The 15,626-nt window shown below is 51.2% G+C and overlaps 1 long non-coding RNA gene across 1 annotated transcript in view; it reads left to right on the top strand.

The window, feature by feature from the left end:
- LOC132431516 (uncharacterized) overlaps positions 1 to 11,839 on the top strand; it is a 75,220-nt gene extending 63,381 nt beyond the window's left edge. Inside the window, exon 4 of the long non-coding RNA XR_009520767.1 lies at positions 11,532 to 11,839. This is a non-coding gene — a long non-coding RNA (uncharacterized lncRNA). The remainder of the gene's footprint in view (positions 1 to 11,531) is intronic.
- Positions 11,840 to 15,626: the final 3,787 nt, after the last annotated feature.

Raw genomic sequence — 15,626 nt, 5'->3', positions numbered from 1 at the left:
GACCCAACGCAGCCATAAATAAATAAATTTATTTTTTAAAAAAGAATGAATGTGGTGACTTCCCTATAGATTATACAGATACTTAAAAGATAATAAGAAACTATTATAAATAATTTTACTCTAATAATTCCCATAACTTAGATGAAATAAACAAATTCCTTGAAAGACACAAACTGTAGGAATTTACTCGAAAAGAAATAGATAACCTGAATAGACCTATATCAATTTTTTAAAAATTGGATTTGTAGTTAAAAGCCTTCCCACAAAGAAAACTCCAGGCCTGGATAGCTTTACTAATGAACTTTGCTTAACATTTAAGGAAGAAAAAAATATCAATTCTATACAAATTTTCTAGAAAATTATAAAGGAGGGAAATCTCAACTCATTGTATGAGACCAACATTACTCTAATACCAAAACCAGATAAAGATATTACAAGAATGAAAAACTATAGATCAATATCCCTCATGGGCGTTGATGCAGAAATTCCCAACAAAATTTTTGTAAATCAAATCTAACTCTATCTTTATCTCTATCTCTATGATGACACATCATGCCCAAGTGGGATTTATCCTAGGAATGAAGGTTGGTAACATTAAAAAAAAAAAAGATCAATCAACATAATTCATCATACTACCTAATTAAAAAAGAAAAAAATGTTCATCTTAATAGATGTAGAAGAAGCATTTGACAAGATTCAATATCCATTCCTGATAAAAGAATTTCCACAAATCAGGAGTAGAAAGGAACTTCCACAACCTGATAAAGAACCTCTACAAAAAAACGGTGATGGTGAAAGATTGAATGTTCTCCCTCTAAGATCAGGAACAAGACAAGGACGTTTATTCTTACTGTTTCTATTCAACATTGTACCAGAGGTTCTAACAGTGCAACAAGGCAAGAAAAAAAAATACAAAGCATTCAGACGGAAAAGAAAGAAGTAAAATTGTCATTATTTGCTGACACCATGATTATCCATGTAGAAAATCTGATGGAATATACAAAGAAGCTACTAGAACTAATAAATGGTTTTAGTAAGGTTGTAAGATGCAAGGTAGATATTAAAAAATCAATTGTATTCCTATATATTCATAATGAACAATTAGAAATTGAAAAAACAATACTTTTAAAAATGATTATCCAGGAACTTCCCTGATGTCGCTGTGGTTAAGAATCTGCCTGCCAATGCAGGGGACACGGGTTCGAGCCCTGGTCCGGGAAGATCCCACATGCCCCAGAGCAACTAAGCCCGTGCACCACAACTGCTGAGCCTGCGAGCCACAACTACTGAGCCCGTGTGCCTAGAGCCCATGCTCTGCAACAAGAGAAGCCACCGGTATGAGAAGCCTGCGCACCACAACGAAGAGTAGCCCCTGCTCACTGCAACTAGAGAAAGGCCCCGCGCAGCAATGAAGACCCAATGCAGCCAAAAATAAATAAATTTTAAAAAATTATCCATTGCACTGGGATCTCAGAAGTTCTTCAGTTCTTTTTTAGATTATGTCATTGATGGTGTCTTGCCCTTAGTTTCTCTGTTTCTCCAACTATTTGGATGTTCTCCTGCTACTTGGTTACTATTGCCTGAACTGGTCTTCCAGTTTTATTGTACAGTCGTTCAAAAATTTCCATCCTTTTGTTATCTTCCCTCCACTTTATGATCATTTCCTCAGCGTTATCTTCCAAACTTCTACTGAGTTGTTTTTATTTCTGCTGACATGTTTGATTTTTAAGCTCTCTCTCTTGTTCCCTTTTTAGAAAATACTATTAGACTTTTGTTGCATTTTTTTTTTTTTTTTTTGCGGTACGCGGGCCTCTCACTGTTGTGGCCTCTCCCTTTGCGGAGCACAGGCTCCGGACGCGCAGGCTCAGTGGCCATGGCTCACGGAGCCAGCTGCTCCGCGGCATGTGGGATCTTCCCAGACCGGGGCACGAACCCATGTCCCCTGCATCGGCAGGCGGACTCTCAACCACTGCGCCACCAGGGAAGCCCTTTTGTTGCATTTTTGCAATATCTTTCCTTATCATGCTCAGGATATAATAATATGTTGTCATTTTTAAGTTTTCTTCTTGGTATGTGATCATGGCTTCCTCCAAGTCACTTTTTTTTTTTAAAGAATTTTATTTATTTGTTTATTTTTGGTGGCATTGGATCTTCTTTGCTGCACGCAGACTTCCTCTAGTGTGGCGAGCGGGGGCTACTCTTCCATTATGGTGTGCGGGCTTCTCATTGCGGTGGCTTCTCTTGTTGCAGAGCATGGGCTCTAGAGCGCAGGCTCAGTAGTTGTGGTGCATGGGCTTAGTTGCTTTGTGGCATGTGGGATCTTCCGAGACCAGGGATTGAACCCATGTCCCCTGCATTGGCAGGCAGATTCTTAACCACAGCACCACCAGGGAAGTCCCCCAAGTCAATTTTTGTTTTGTTTTGTTTTGCTCTGCCTTTTGTGTTAGAAGCCTCAGATGTCTCATAAGCCTTGGTTGTTTGCTTATTTTTAAATGTGGGGATCTGAAAAGCTGGTGGGAAGCTGTGTGTGTGTGCGTGCGTGCACAAGTGTGTGTGCCTTGTCTGTGAGCCTCATGCGACGGTGATCTGGCTGGAATATTTCATTTTCAAGCCCCCAGTATTAGTATCTTTGGTCTTTTCTTCCTTTCAGATTGGTCAGATTCCTCAGAGATGCACCCTCTAGGTTCCAGCCTGGAGGACAATGGCCAGTGTTCTGAGATTCCAGGGGGTAAGAGGACCCAGGTCTCAGCATCCACTATGTGAACATTTTCAATGAGATACTCCTTCCTTCAGTGTCCTGGGGTTTCCTTGTCAGGGACCCTCTGCTTTCCCCTCACCAGCGAGTAGCCTCTAGCTTTTGCCTGGCTGTATGGGGTAGGGGAAGAATCTGAGGATCTGATGGCTTTTTTTAAAATAAAATTTATTTATTTATTTATGGCTGTGTTGGGTCTTCATTGCTGCACGCGGACTTTCTCTAGTTGCGGTGAGCGGGAGCTACTCTTCATTGTGGTACGCGGTACTCTTCATTGTGGTGGCTTCTCTTGTTGTGGAGCACGGGCTCCAGGCTCACGAGCTTCAGTAGTTGTGGCACGCGGGCTCAGTAGTTGTGGCTCGCAGGCTCTAGAGTGCAGGCTCAGTCAGTAGTTGTGGCGCACGGGCCCAGCCGCTTCGCGGCACGTGGGATCTTCCCAGACCAAGGCTCGAACCCATGTCCCCTGCATTGGCAGGAAGATTCTTAAGCACTGCACCACCAGGGAAGTCCAGATCTGGCTGCTTTTTAAAAACACTTTCCCAGTCCTCTTACTTACTCAATTCCCTTCACCCTCACTTGCTGAGGTAACTGGTGTCACCAATTCCTGAGCCTTTTGGGGATTCTGGGTTATAGATTAGGTGGTAATGACTTTCACCACCGCCTGTTCCGTGTTCTTTACTGTTCTTCCACCTGCTTTCCAGCTTCCAACATTTTGTTGCTTTTATCTCCTCTCCCATCCTCCCTGTCCTCGTGGGTATATATCTTAAGAAACAAAATCAAAAGGAAAGAAGAATTTAGAAAGCCTTTCACTTTGTTTTAGTGGCTTCGGGAAAGAGCAAAAGTGGATGCAGGTGTTCAGGCTGCCATCTTTTCCTGGAAGTCCCTTAATCCATTATTACAGGCTTTTATTATTACCACTTCCACATAATCATAGACCATGTATGCTTTGCTCAGGAACTAACATGACCATTCCAAAAGGGCAGAAATTGTGTGTCTGGTTTACAATGGTATTTCATCCTCCTGCACAAGGGCTGGTATATAAGAAAGTATCAAGAAATACTTACTAACTTTATGAACCAGCAAATGAACAAATGAACTACCTTCAGAACCTTTATTACATTCAAATTTTTCCTCAGCGATATCAAGATTTCATCCTTGGGAACTGAATAGTATGTGGAAATAGCCAAAAGCTATTTAATGCCAAGATGTGTGACCCAGAAGAGTAAGCAAACTGAGCAGGTAATAACAACACCTCTTTTTTTGTTTTTGTTTTTGGTCCAGAACAAGGTGTGGCACCAAATTATGAGATTGATTTCCTTGTTTGGTGTACAATGAAATCTGAGGTCAATTCACAAAGAGAAATAAAGTCCCGAAGTGTTTTGAGCAAACTTGGATTTGTTGGCCAAGGTGTGTAAAGCTCCATGTTTTGAATATATAGGATTTTGCAGGTAGTTTGGTAGAAAATGGTATATGATTTGGGGCAAGCCATGTAGGTTGCAGAAGATTTTGCCTTCCACATCAGGAAAAGTAAAGTTAGACTGGATAAGCTCCCACTACCTCTTAGCCGTGGAGTTCGATGATGAGTCTAAGTCTCTTGGGGGCTGAGGTGTGACTGGAGGGGTGAGAGAGTGCAGAAGGCTGATTTCCAGGGACACCCATCCTAGTAGGCAGGAGGGGAGAGGCGCTGGGAGAAGCTGTTTCTCTGCGGCCAGAGTGGGGTCAGCATCTGGGCACATCTACCCAGCTCGAAATGACAACACCACAGCCTCAGATGTTGATAACACACTCACTCCACGCCAACCCCTGTGCTTTATTTACACAGGTCACCTCATTAGGTGCTTGCCATAGCTCTGTGGAGTCAGTACCATTATTATCCCCATTTTCCAGATAAGAAAACTGAGTCACAGGGAGAGGAACGTAGCGTAGACATTCCAAGTGGTTCAGCCCTGGAATGACAAAAGGACGATAGCAAAGGAGGACAGAGGCATGAAGGGGATACATTCCCAATGGCCAAATTTTACTCTAACAGCTGGGGATTGATGGGGGTATGTGTGAAAATCAGTCAGCGAGGGGTTTTCTGGTGATCACTCCATGTAATATTTGCTGACTGACCAATGTTGCCCATTTAATGATCAAAAAGTGGCTAAATTGGTGATCAGCAAAGGGAAAGTAAGTTTCTCCTACAGACAGTTAAGAGACAGCTAGGATCAACTCGAACACTCTGGTGACTGAACAATCAAGGTAAGTGATTTTTCTGACTCTGGGATGAGTATTTTTTCAACTTCATTTGCTAATTTTTTTTTAGAACCCTAATGAGTAAGGAAAGACTACCTGGGTGCCTCTTTCTGCAGCAACTGAGGTTTCTGGCCTCACTCTGAACCGTGTGGGATCGCGAACCACACCCCCTGCCCCCCCCACCCCGCCCCCGGCAATGGACTCTGATTTGAAGCCCTGAAAGCATTGGACTGAAGTTCACTTTGCTTTCTTGTTATTTCCTTCTTAGAGTACGAAAAGGAAATTCTGGTTTTCAGTTTATTCTTTTATTCAAATCATAGTGGTTAAGAGTACAGGTTTGGGGGCCAGACAGTTGAAATCCCAGCTCTGTTTACTTGTGGTATGACCTTGGGCAAGTTACTTAAACTCTCCCAACTGTAGTTTTACAATTAGATACTAAGGGATTAATGAGATAATGAAAGGCACACAAGAGGAATGCGGTCAAAGGCGGTATTTACCATTATTATCATCATCATTCACAGAGTCTACATGTGGTTCTCTGCACCTGCAGGCTTGTGTTAGTCCTTAGGCTGGGGTGGAGGGATACAGACCACGGAAAAATACGGTCCTTCCTATGTAAGTGTGCTTGAAGAGAGAACACACATACACACACACCCTCAGAAAGCTAAATGCATGGAATAGCAAACCGAGGCTGGCATGAGGGATATAGACAGCTCATGCTGTAGGAGTTTGGGGGAGACCACTGAGCAGGAGCGGTTCAGGGAGTCTTGTTTTAAGAGGTGTACCTTCATGGCTGATGGGGCATAAACCAGGAGGAAGAAACAAGTAATATGTGTGTCTGGGGCTATCAGAAGACCTGTCAGGCTGGAGTGGGACGTATATGTAGGGAGGCAGTGGGAAATAAGGCTGCAAAGTCAGCTGAAGCCACACACAATAATTATATTATTAACGATGGGAATAGTGATCAGTGTTAATTTAGCTTCTACCGTGTGCAGGCCAGGTGCTTACGCCACATCCTTTCCATATATTATCTCACTACAATCCTCACTACAACCCTGTGGTGTAGGGATTATTATTACAAGTTTTCAAGGAAACTGAGGCTCAGAGAGGTTGGGTAACTTGCCCAAGGACTCAGAGCTAGAAACTGGCAGACCCACCATCTGGATGCACAAATACACATGCAGACACTGACACAGACAGACAGACACAGAGGCTTGGGCTTAGGCAACAGACAGCTGTGTCCCTCCTCATTCCCTCCCCTCTCGCTGAGTTAGGGGTTAGTCCTTCCCTTTGAGGGGTCCAGTGTGAAAAAGCGACCATTCTGCTCCCCCACCCCACCTCTGCCTCCCGTATGCCTTTGGCTTTAGTCCCCAGGACGGGCAGCCCAGAGTGCAGGGCTGGGACTAAGATGAGGGGAACGAGGCGAGAGGGTACAGTATTTATGGAGGCGCTCACTGACAGGGCCAACCCTGCACTTGAGCGTGAGCACCTCCTTAAACTGTGTACCCTAACTGCTGCTTCACTTGCCTCACCCTAGTTCTGATCCTGCATGGGGGTGGGGAGCTTTGCAGCTTTGCTCTGTGGGCCAAGAAGCCCCTCGTTACTCCCAGGTCAGCCAGAAATTCCAAGGGCCCAGGCCACAGCCCTCCTTTTTGTTCCCAGATGAACAGAATAATCTCAGATTGGTCTCAGATCATCTTTCCACCGTTCACACTCGCCGGTTGTTAGCATCCCCCGTAGCCCACTTGTCCCTGCATCCTCTGAACAGTCCCCTTCCCAGGCCTGGCCCATACACTCCTGCCCCTAGACAGTGCGTCTGGCTGCGCAGCCTTCAGCATGGGGCCCTTCCCCCAGGGGCAGGCTGTAGGGCAGCTGGTTGGTTGCAGGGGCCTGTGCTGAGGGCCACCAGGGTATGCCCCAGGGGCAGGGAAGTCAAGCACTGCTCTCCCGCGCCCTCTAGAGGCTTGGGGTGGCACTGGGTGAGACACCCAGGAGGGGTCCTGATTGAGGGGGGGGCCCTGGGCTTCCAAGAATGTCCAGAAGGTGTCCATAGTCAGACAACAGCTTCATCTGAACCCTGCTGCCGGAAGTGCCCGGTGAGGCTGTGCTGTAGTTTCAGGTAGAAGGGGGTTCCAGGCCCTTCACCTCTGCCTGGGTTACAGCCAGTCAGCAATGAGGCTCCCTAGCCTGCACCCAGCCAGCGCAGCAGGACAGCTCCTCTCCGCTCCTCGCCTTCCCCTTGGGCGGCTTCAAGGAGGTTGGAGGCTGTGCCTGCCAGCCCTGGGGTGGGGACAACTGCGGCCCTGTCCTCTGACAGCCAGGAATCTCTGGAAGGGCTTTAGGCCAGGAGAGGAGGAGAGGTGAGGGGTGTGTCCCAAGGTGGCTTTGTGAGGACAGACCTGGGAAGGTGGTGCGAGAAACCTTCAACACCTGCTTAGGTAGGACAGACAGAGAAGAAGGAGGATGGTGATGCGGAGAGAGCCTGGGAGGATGGGGGCAGAGCCAACAGAAGCGTGGAATCACTTAATAACTCTTTCCAGGCTGGAAGATTGGGAGCTGGGGACCTGGGCTTCTAGAGGGAACTGGGTGGCCGACCAGCTTCCTTGTAACACACACGCATAGCAGCACATCTGCTCGCCTGGCCCCCATCCAGGTACCCGGGCCTCACCTCAGATTGCTCATTATTTGGTCGAGGTATTTGCAGGGCTTGGCCCGTTCTCTTGCTCAGACTCCTCCTTACCTGGTCCTCACTGCAGCAAAAAGGAAGGTGGATAGTGGGAAAGAGGGACTTCTTGGGTGGTTTTTCAGCCTCAGTTCACTCAGGAGACTAGAGATTCCTGGGTTTGGGACAGAGGAGGAGGAGGGACTATGGAATGAGTCTCAGAATTTTCCCACCTGCCCAAGGGCTAGGCCAGGAGTAGAGCAAGGGCAGACCCTCTCCTAGAGCCTTACCAGCTGGCCCCAGGTGAGAGGTGGGGGTGATACCCAGAGGAAAAGCAGAACTGGCCTGAGTGTCCTGCAGCCTTGGGGGAGGGAAGGCCCCTTGTCCTCAGTCTGCCCTGTGGGCACTGCCAGTCTTACCCTCCCCAGTGCCTGGGCCCAGGCTGGGTAGGTGTCACTCTACCTCTCAGACAGTGGCTCTGGGCTCCCGTGCCCAAGCTGAAGTCACAGCAGAGGCGCAGACCCTGCCCCAGTGAGGTTCTGTTGAGCCTAGAGTGGGGCTGGGGTGCCCAGGGCCCTGGGCTGAGGCTCCGTCTCACCCCCTCCAACCCGGGAAGGGTCTTTCTCTCCATTTCCCGCAAACACTTGCTCCGCCACTCGACAGCCTTCTCATTCCATTCCCCTGCTGCCCCGCTCTCGGGCCCACCACACCCCTGACAAATTCCTTCCTCCACTTCAGCTCCCAGACTGGAGGCACGGGCACCCCACCCACCTCCTCCCCTAAAAGGGGGTGGGGGGGAGCTAACACCTTGTCTTTCCCTCTCCTTTCTCTCCCCTTCTCTCCCACTCCCTGACATTTCATCCAGGCCACGAATGGGCCTAGAAGTCTCTAGATAAACATCCCGCTGCCATCACCCCATAAGTCCCTGCAGAGAAGATGAGTTTGCTAGGCTTCTGCATATCTAACTCAAATCCTTCTGGCTGCAGTACCAGCTGCTCTGGTTGATGGCAACAGGCAAACCCAGCTGCTGGTCAGACAGCGGACTGAAGAGAGTAAGCCCTTCTCTGCCTCCCGTCCGCCTATGCTCCTGTGATCTGCACGGCATCTCTAAGAGGTGGCGCTGGCGTGGTGACCCCGGCCCTCCCTCCCCCTCTTTCAGTCTGCCAGGCCGCTCGCCAGTGTGTACACAGCTCTCATCCTTACTGCTTCCTCCCCATTCCCCACAGCCGTGGCGTGGGATCCCTAACAGGGCTTTAGAGATCAGTCTTTGCCTTCACTCTATAGAGAACACACTGAGGTCACGGGTGGGCAGGGCCTTGCTCCAGGTCACCCAGCCAGGCAGCAACAGTTCCTGGTTTTCAACTCAGGTGTCCTGACCTCCAGTCGCAGCCCCACACCTGGTCTCTGAGGAACTGCTCTGGAAAAGCAGTGGTATTTATTGGCAGGGCCTCAGAGACACTGTCTGTGTGAGGGGCTTGCAAGGTAATTCCTGTGGTGGTATTGAGAGGGGCTGCTCAGGGGACGCCCAGTCTCTCCCCACAGCCCCTGTAGGAAGGGCGCCGTGACCCAGGTTGGCTTGCCTGGAACAGCTGGATTTCCGGGAATACTCCTCTCTTCTCTGTGGGGCTCTGTCATGGGCGGTGGTGTGTGTGTGTGTGCGTGTGCGTGTGCGTGTGTGTGTGTGTGTGTGCACGCACGCGCGCGCCTGCACGCGGTTTATTAGTCCCTGCAGCCTTCAGCCTGGAGATCCGAGGAGATGGAGAGGAGGAGGTTGGCAGATGAGTGGTGGGGAGAGGGTCACGTGGTGGGGGAGGGGTGGGGCAGCTCCCCCAGGGCAATGGCCGGGGGCTGGTGAAGGGCAGACTCACCGTACAGCTGTCCTCTTTAAAGACTCAGGTCACACCGGGGCTTGGCGGAGCGGGTCTGGCCCCTAGAGTTGCCACCCCACCAACCCTGGTGCCTGATGGGCAGGGGCACATCCTATCTCCTCAGAAATGTCCCTTCTGCAGTTCTCCCATAGTCCCTGGAGGGCCAGTGGGAACTGGGGAGATGTGAAGACCATCCTTTCCCCTAGCTTGTCCCCCACTGCCCAGCCTGCCCCCCAACAGTGAATGGGAAGTGGGGGACGGTCACCTCCCAGGGGGCTCTGAGAAGCCGAGGCTTCTGACAGACCAGAGGAGCACTCAGCTAACAGGACTGGCCAGGAGGTCCCCTGGGACAATGGGAGCGGAAAGGGTGGAGAGAGAAGGAGATGAGGGGAGATGAGCTATGCAAGCAAAGAGAGACAAGGAGGGAAAGGAAAATGCTCTGATTACTCATAACTGTCCATGATCTGGGCACTTGGGAATTCTGGCTGGCGTACCTGCCCTTTTTTCGATGGTGGCTGGAACCCATGAATGGTGAGGTCCCTGCTATGTTGCGTGTGGGCTACACTTGTGGATGGAGCATGGGGGGAACCGCGCCCTGATCTTCCCAGGAGCGGAGGAGATATGGAGGCATGCAGATCAGGGCCCCAGACAGTCCTCATTCTAGGCTGGGAACTGCACATTCCAGCCTAGAGTTGAGAGGAGACTGGGGCAGGGCAGGCGCTCAGCTGGTACAGCCCGGCACAGTCACCTGACTGGTAAATAGCTGCTGTTCCAGCCCCTGAGTCCCCCATATGCCTCTCTGGCCACCCTAGTCCCTTCCTAAGTCCCCTGCCCCTCCCCACACTCCAGAAATGAGGGGTTTATGTCTGGCTCAGCATATGCCCCCAGCTCCATGTAAACTGCGCCTGGGCCATAATGGGTGTTAAATATTTTGGCCATCACCCTCAACTGAGGGGGCTTGTGTCCCAAAGCTGGAGCAGACCAGGGCCAGGTCCTAGGACCTGGGGAAACTGGCGGCAGGCCCAGCAGCCTGGAGCTGCCCTACTTTACTTTTCCTGATGCTTCCAGCTGTGTTCTGGAAGGAGATGGGTCTGAATGAGTGTGCTGGCATATGGGGAAATGTGGAGCGAGCCATCTCTCCAGGGGACCCCAGTGGGGCATGGTTCACGCAGGCTGTGCTCTCTGGAGGGCACCACATGGAATGAGGAAGTGCCGAGTCCCTCTACGTGGGAAGGGGGAGCAAACGATGGAGTCCTGGGCCCGGAAGCTGACCTGCTGCAGATGCTCAAGGCATCTAGTGCCAGCACCCTTCCCTGGCACTGCCTGGCTCCCCAGAGGGCTGAAGCCCTATGTATCCCAAAGGTGCCTGGCTCAAGGCTGGGTCCTGATTAAGTGCTTAAGTGGCCCTTGGAGAGGCAGCCATGAGGCTGAGCTATGAGTCAAGAGATCTGGCTGGCTCCAGACAGCCCTGGCCTCCTGCTCATCTGGCCAGTGCAGGGATTTTCATACTTCTTCAGCAGAGAAGCCTTTTCTTCAAACGAAATCCCAAACGAAATTCCAATCAACGAGGCAGATAAAACTGGGTGTGCTGTATCTGCCCACTCCCACACCCTCCCGCAGCTGCCCCACCTCTAAGGACGCCCAGGGCTTCCAGGAATCGGTCCGATGTTCTCCTGACATGGATACCCCTTGACTAATTGTGCGTTTCACTGATTATCTCGAGGATGCTAGGGCAGGCTGCTCCTGGAAGCTGAGGGGAAGTCTCCCCCACTCCCCACGGCCCGCCCTGCACTTCTGGGTCTGCAAAGGCAGGCAGGATGGTGGGGCGGCTCCTCTCAGGGGGCCAATCATTAACCGGCTTTATCTTTGTGAACCGTCCTGGGGGGCCTGGGTCATGGGCCAGACTTCCGGCCCAGGCCCAGGGGGTCACTGTGGAAGGAGAGAAGGGACCCTTCTTGCTAAGAGGTGGGGGCCACCTTGAGTCCTTGCTTTCGTTTTTTTTTTTTCTCCCTAGGATTTCCCTGAAGGAACCTACATTGTGGCCAACTCAGTGACAACCTGGTGACACAGTTGCTCCAAAGAAAGGCTAGAGCAGGAACTAAGCCAACATATCCCCCACCCCTAGTCATCTTTGGCATGCACTGTGTGATTTCTTTCTTTCCTTTCTTTCTTTCTTTTCTTCCCCCTCTCTCCCCACAGAGGGATGGGATAAACCCGTTTTCCCTATTCCTTTTTGCTTGACTTTAGCCAAATGATAGTAGGTTTGCATTCTCTGAGAGTTTGCTCACACATGGGGGTAGGGACGGGAGAAGGGGAAGGGAAGTAACATTATGTGACGCTTAACTCTAGGCCAGGAGCTTTGCTTCTATCCACTGTCTCCATATATCTCCCTACAACCCTGGGAGGTAAGCGCAGTAACTCTCATTTTACAGATGAGGAAACTGCGGCTCAGGCAGATGAAGTGACTTGTCCAAAGTCTCATGGCTTGGATGTGGTGAATGAAGATTGAGCCCAGCCTGTCTGGCTTTTCCCACTGCATGCTACGGGGGAGGCGGGTGGGGCAGGGGAGCTGGTGGGGGCGTTTCACAGTGAGGGTTCACCAAGCCTTTTCCAAAAGGACAGAGGTCCTGGCCTGCCAGGTGAGAGAGGAAGCAGTTCCCTACCTGCTAGGATTTGAGGGGGTCCTTGGAATCACATCTCCCCTCCACCACTTGGTGCTGCGCTCCAGATTTCACCATTCGTGCTGGATTTCTTTGAGTTAAGCATTGCCCTCCCTGGGAGCCTTTAAAAACACACAGACCCCTGGAAGATATGACATTTTGTATCAGTGATCTCAGTTGGAGTGTCTGATGGAGCTGTTGCAGAGCCCTAAAGCTTAGGGAGTGCAACCTCACTCTTTCACCTAGGAGAAGCCTGAGGTCCAGAAGTGGGGACTGACTTGGTCAAGGTCACACAGCATGCAGCACATTTGAGTTTTTTGCCCAGGGCTGTTTCCAGTCTCCACATGTGTGTGGCAGGCAGACAGGAGAGCTCTGGGCACCAGGTGGGGATAGGAAGGGGGCAGAGCTGGAGGAAAGGTCTTTGTGCTTAGAGCTTTGCCCCAGTTGAGTGGCCCTGTGCTTGTCACAGGCTGGTGTCCTCTGCCCTCTTCCTCTCGCCCCTGGGGCCATCAACAGCAGTGCTCAGCGTGCGAGCTGGACCTACCTCTAGTGTCTGCTTGTTTGTTTAAATACTCTGGCAGAGGAGTGCTGTCCCAGAAGGCGGGGAAACCAGTGTGGGGCTCACCCCCTGAGGGAGCAGCATTGTCCTTTTGCACTTCGGCTGGGAATGTTTCTGAAGAAGCCCTAATTCCCTACTCTGCCTAGCCTCAAAGTCTCTGTCACCCAGGGGAGCAGTGGGAGAGCTGGGTGAGCCAGCAGCGTTTCCCAGACCTCACTTCCCTGCCTGTTCCCAATCCCCACTCCACTCAGTGAACTAGGCTCCTGCTCTTCCTGCAAGACTTTAGTGTCACCTCCTCCAGGAAGCCTTCTCCCACTCCCAGCAATCATGTGCCCCTTCAGAGAGTTTCTATTTTCAGTGTACTCTTTGGTTCTCCCGCACACAGGAAGCCCCTTCTACATTGTTGTAGCCCCAGGGCCCAGCCCAAAACAGGGCTCATAGGCTGAGTTTAATATTTGCTTGTGGAGGGAGCTCTCTGGCAGTCCACTGGTTAGGACTCGGCGCTCTCACTGCCAGGGCCCTGAGTTCGACCACTAGTTGGGGAATTGAGATCCCGCAAGCTGCAAGGTGTGGCCAAAAGTTTTTTTTTTTTTTGCTTGTGGAATAAATGTCCGGAGCTACCTCCCACAGAAAGCCCTTCCTGATGCCCATTCCAGCCGGTCTGACTGCTCCACCTCAGTACCTTCCTGACACTTTGTCCTCTCTCAGGGTCTCCTTCCCATCCTACCTTCTTGGGTAGCTGTGGGCAGCTGTCTGTGTGCAACAACTCCCTAAGGCGGGTACTTTCACTCTTGTTTTACAGATGAGGGGAACTGTGGGTTAGAGAGGTTGATTAACTTGCCTAAGGTCACACAGTTAAGGAGTGGCAGTACCACTTGGGTCCATTTGGATCCAGAGTCCTTGTGCTTTCCACTGCTCTACTTAGGTGCCCCTGTATCTTCTATAACATTAGCACAGTGCCTGGTGCCTGTCAGGCTTCGGGAAAGATCCACAGATTGGAACAAAGCTCGGCTCCCAGGCATGGCCCAGGTGGGGAGGGAGAATGCAGCTTTAGGTCCTTAGCTGCCACCTCTGCCACCACCTTCTTCCCAGCGGAGGGATTCCCTCCAAGACTGGGTGAGGGTGTGAACAGACGCAGCAGAGGGCAGGATGGGGGTCAGACTTTGAGGGATGGCAAAGTTGGGGTGTCAGGAAGTGGACATGCCTGGGGCTGTTGGGGAGAAGCGATCCAGAGAGACAGCCTGGTGTTCGGGGATGAAACTGAGGCCCGTGAAGGAGGGGCAGAGACGTGGCTGATGGGTCTGGGGCTGCTGTGGGTAGGGGTGCTCCATCAGACAGTGACCCTACCCTGCCCCTTCTGCTTCCTCTCCCTCTTCCCTCCCCTTTTCCTGACTGGCTCCTCTTCCTGGGCTTCCTCTGCTCTAATCTTGTTCCCCAGTTGGCATCATTACTCCAAGTCAGACCTCCAAAACCAGATGGGAACATGATACTGGCACTGGAGAAAGAGGGCCTTCTTCCTTGCTTTCGCTTCATCTTCCCATTGCTTTATTGTAAAGACCTAGTGAGAGAGAGAGAGAGAGACAGAGAGACAGAGAGAGAGAGACAGAGAGAGAGAGACAGAGAGAGAGAGAGAATTGAGGGAAACCAAACCAATTCTCTCTCCTTCCATTCAACAGATTCTATTCCTACCCTTGCTGTGGATCAGCTCTGTGTCCTGCTAGGCACCTGGGGGTTGGGGGATGGCGTGAGTGAGACACCTTTCTTCCATCACAGAGAAACCACTTGGAGAAATGTTTAGACAACAGTGAGACTCAGCGCCTCTCTCCCCCATCTCCCTTCTAGCTTCAGAGAGGCTCTGCCTCTTTACCCAAGCAGGGAACAGCCTCCACCCACACAGGGAGAGCGACCCTGAACATCAGAGGTGTCAGGACATCAGGACAAAGTACAGCTATTGTGCCTTGGGCCCGATCACTACTCCCTTTGTCTGGGGCCACTGCTGGCTTCTGGACACCTTTCACGCTCTTCTCCACCCACCTCTGCCCTTCTCTCCCCTTCACCCTCACCTGGAACACCTTCCCCTTCCTCTTTGGCTCCTTCTGAACTACTACAGAGCCACAGGCCGAGGCTGCCCTGGCTGTGAGGTGGGGCCCTCCGAGTGGGGCTGAGGTTGCCGCTGAGGGGGCCCAGCGTGACCTCTGTCTGGGCTGCTCGCTGCTCCACACGCCCCCACCCCTCCTTGCCATGTTGCTGGATGACCTTGGGTCCCTCTGTACCCTTGGAATTCTCTGGGGGAAAGTCTGCCCTGATAGTCCCTGTCCTGAAGCAGCCTGCAGAGGGAGGATAAGTGGAATCAAGTTTGTTGGAGGGGATTAAGTCCATGGAAGGAGAAGATGCTATAGAGATGTGATGTGGTCTTATGGCTGTTGACTTGTGTTCTTGTTCTGTGTGTTTCTGGCCCCCATTTTTGAAGACCCAGGAGCGTGGGGCTCTCAGTTTGATGATCACCCATGGGGTTGGATCCATGACAGCGTATTAATGTGAAAGCTGGTGACATCATATTGGGGGATGGGACCCAGAGTCAACCCCCCACCCCCAAGTCACCACCAGGTTGTGGCTGTGAAATGAAGGGTGGAGATGGGAGACCCCTCCTCACCCTAGTGAAGGGTGCTCAGGACCCTTCAGGCAAGGCTGCAGTTCTGCTCCCTCATCCCCCTGGTTTCCTGAGCAGAGGTCACAGAGGTTGCTGTAACACACTTTGCTGAATGGGGAATGGTTGGCTCAGGTAGGGGAGAGACTAGTGGCTATTAAGTGACAACTGATGGCCATCCCTCCTTGGAACCCCTCCGTCTTCCTCCCAACTTCAGGGTCCTTTATTAAGACCTCTTCAGGC

Source organism: Delphinus delphis, chromosome 10 (genome assembly GCF_949987515.2).
Source record: "Delphinus delphis chromosome 10, mDelDel1.2, whole genome shotgun sequence".
Taxonomy (NCBI): Eukaryota; Metazoa; Chordata; class Mammalia; order Artiodactyla; family Delphinidae; genus Delphinus; species Delphinus delphis.
Note: the sequence above shows the minus strand (reverse complement) of the source record. Positions and strands in the feature narration are given on the sequence as shown.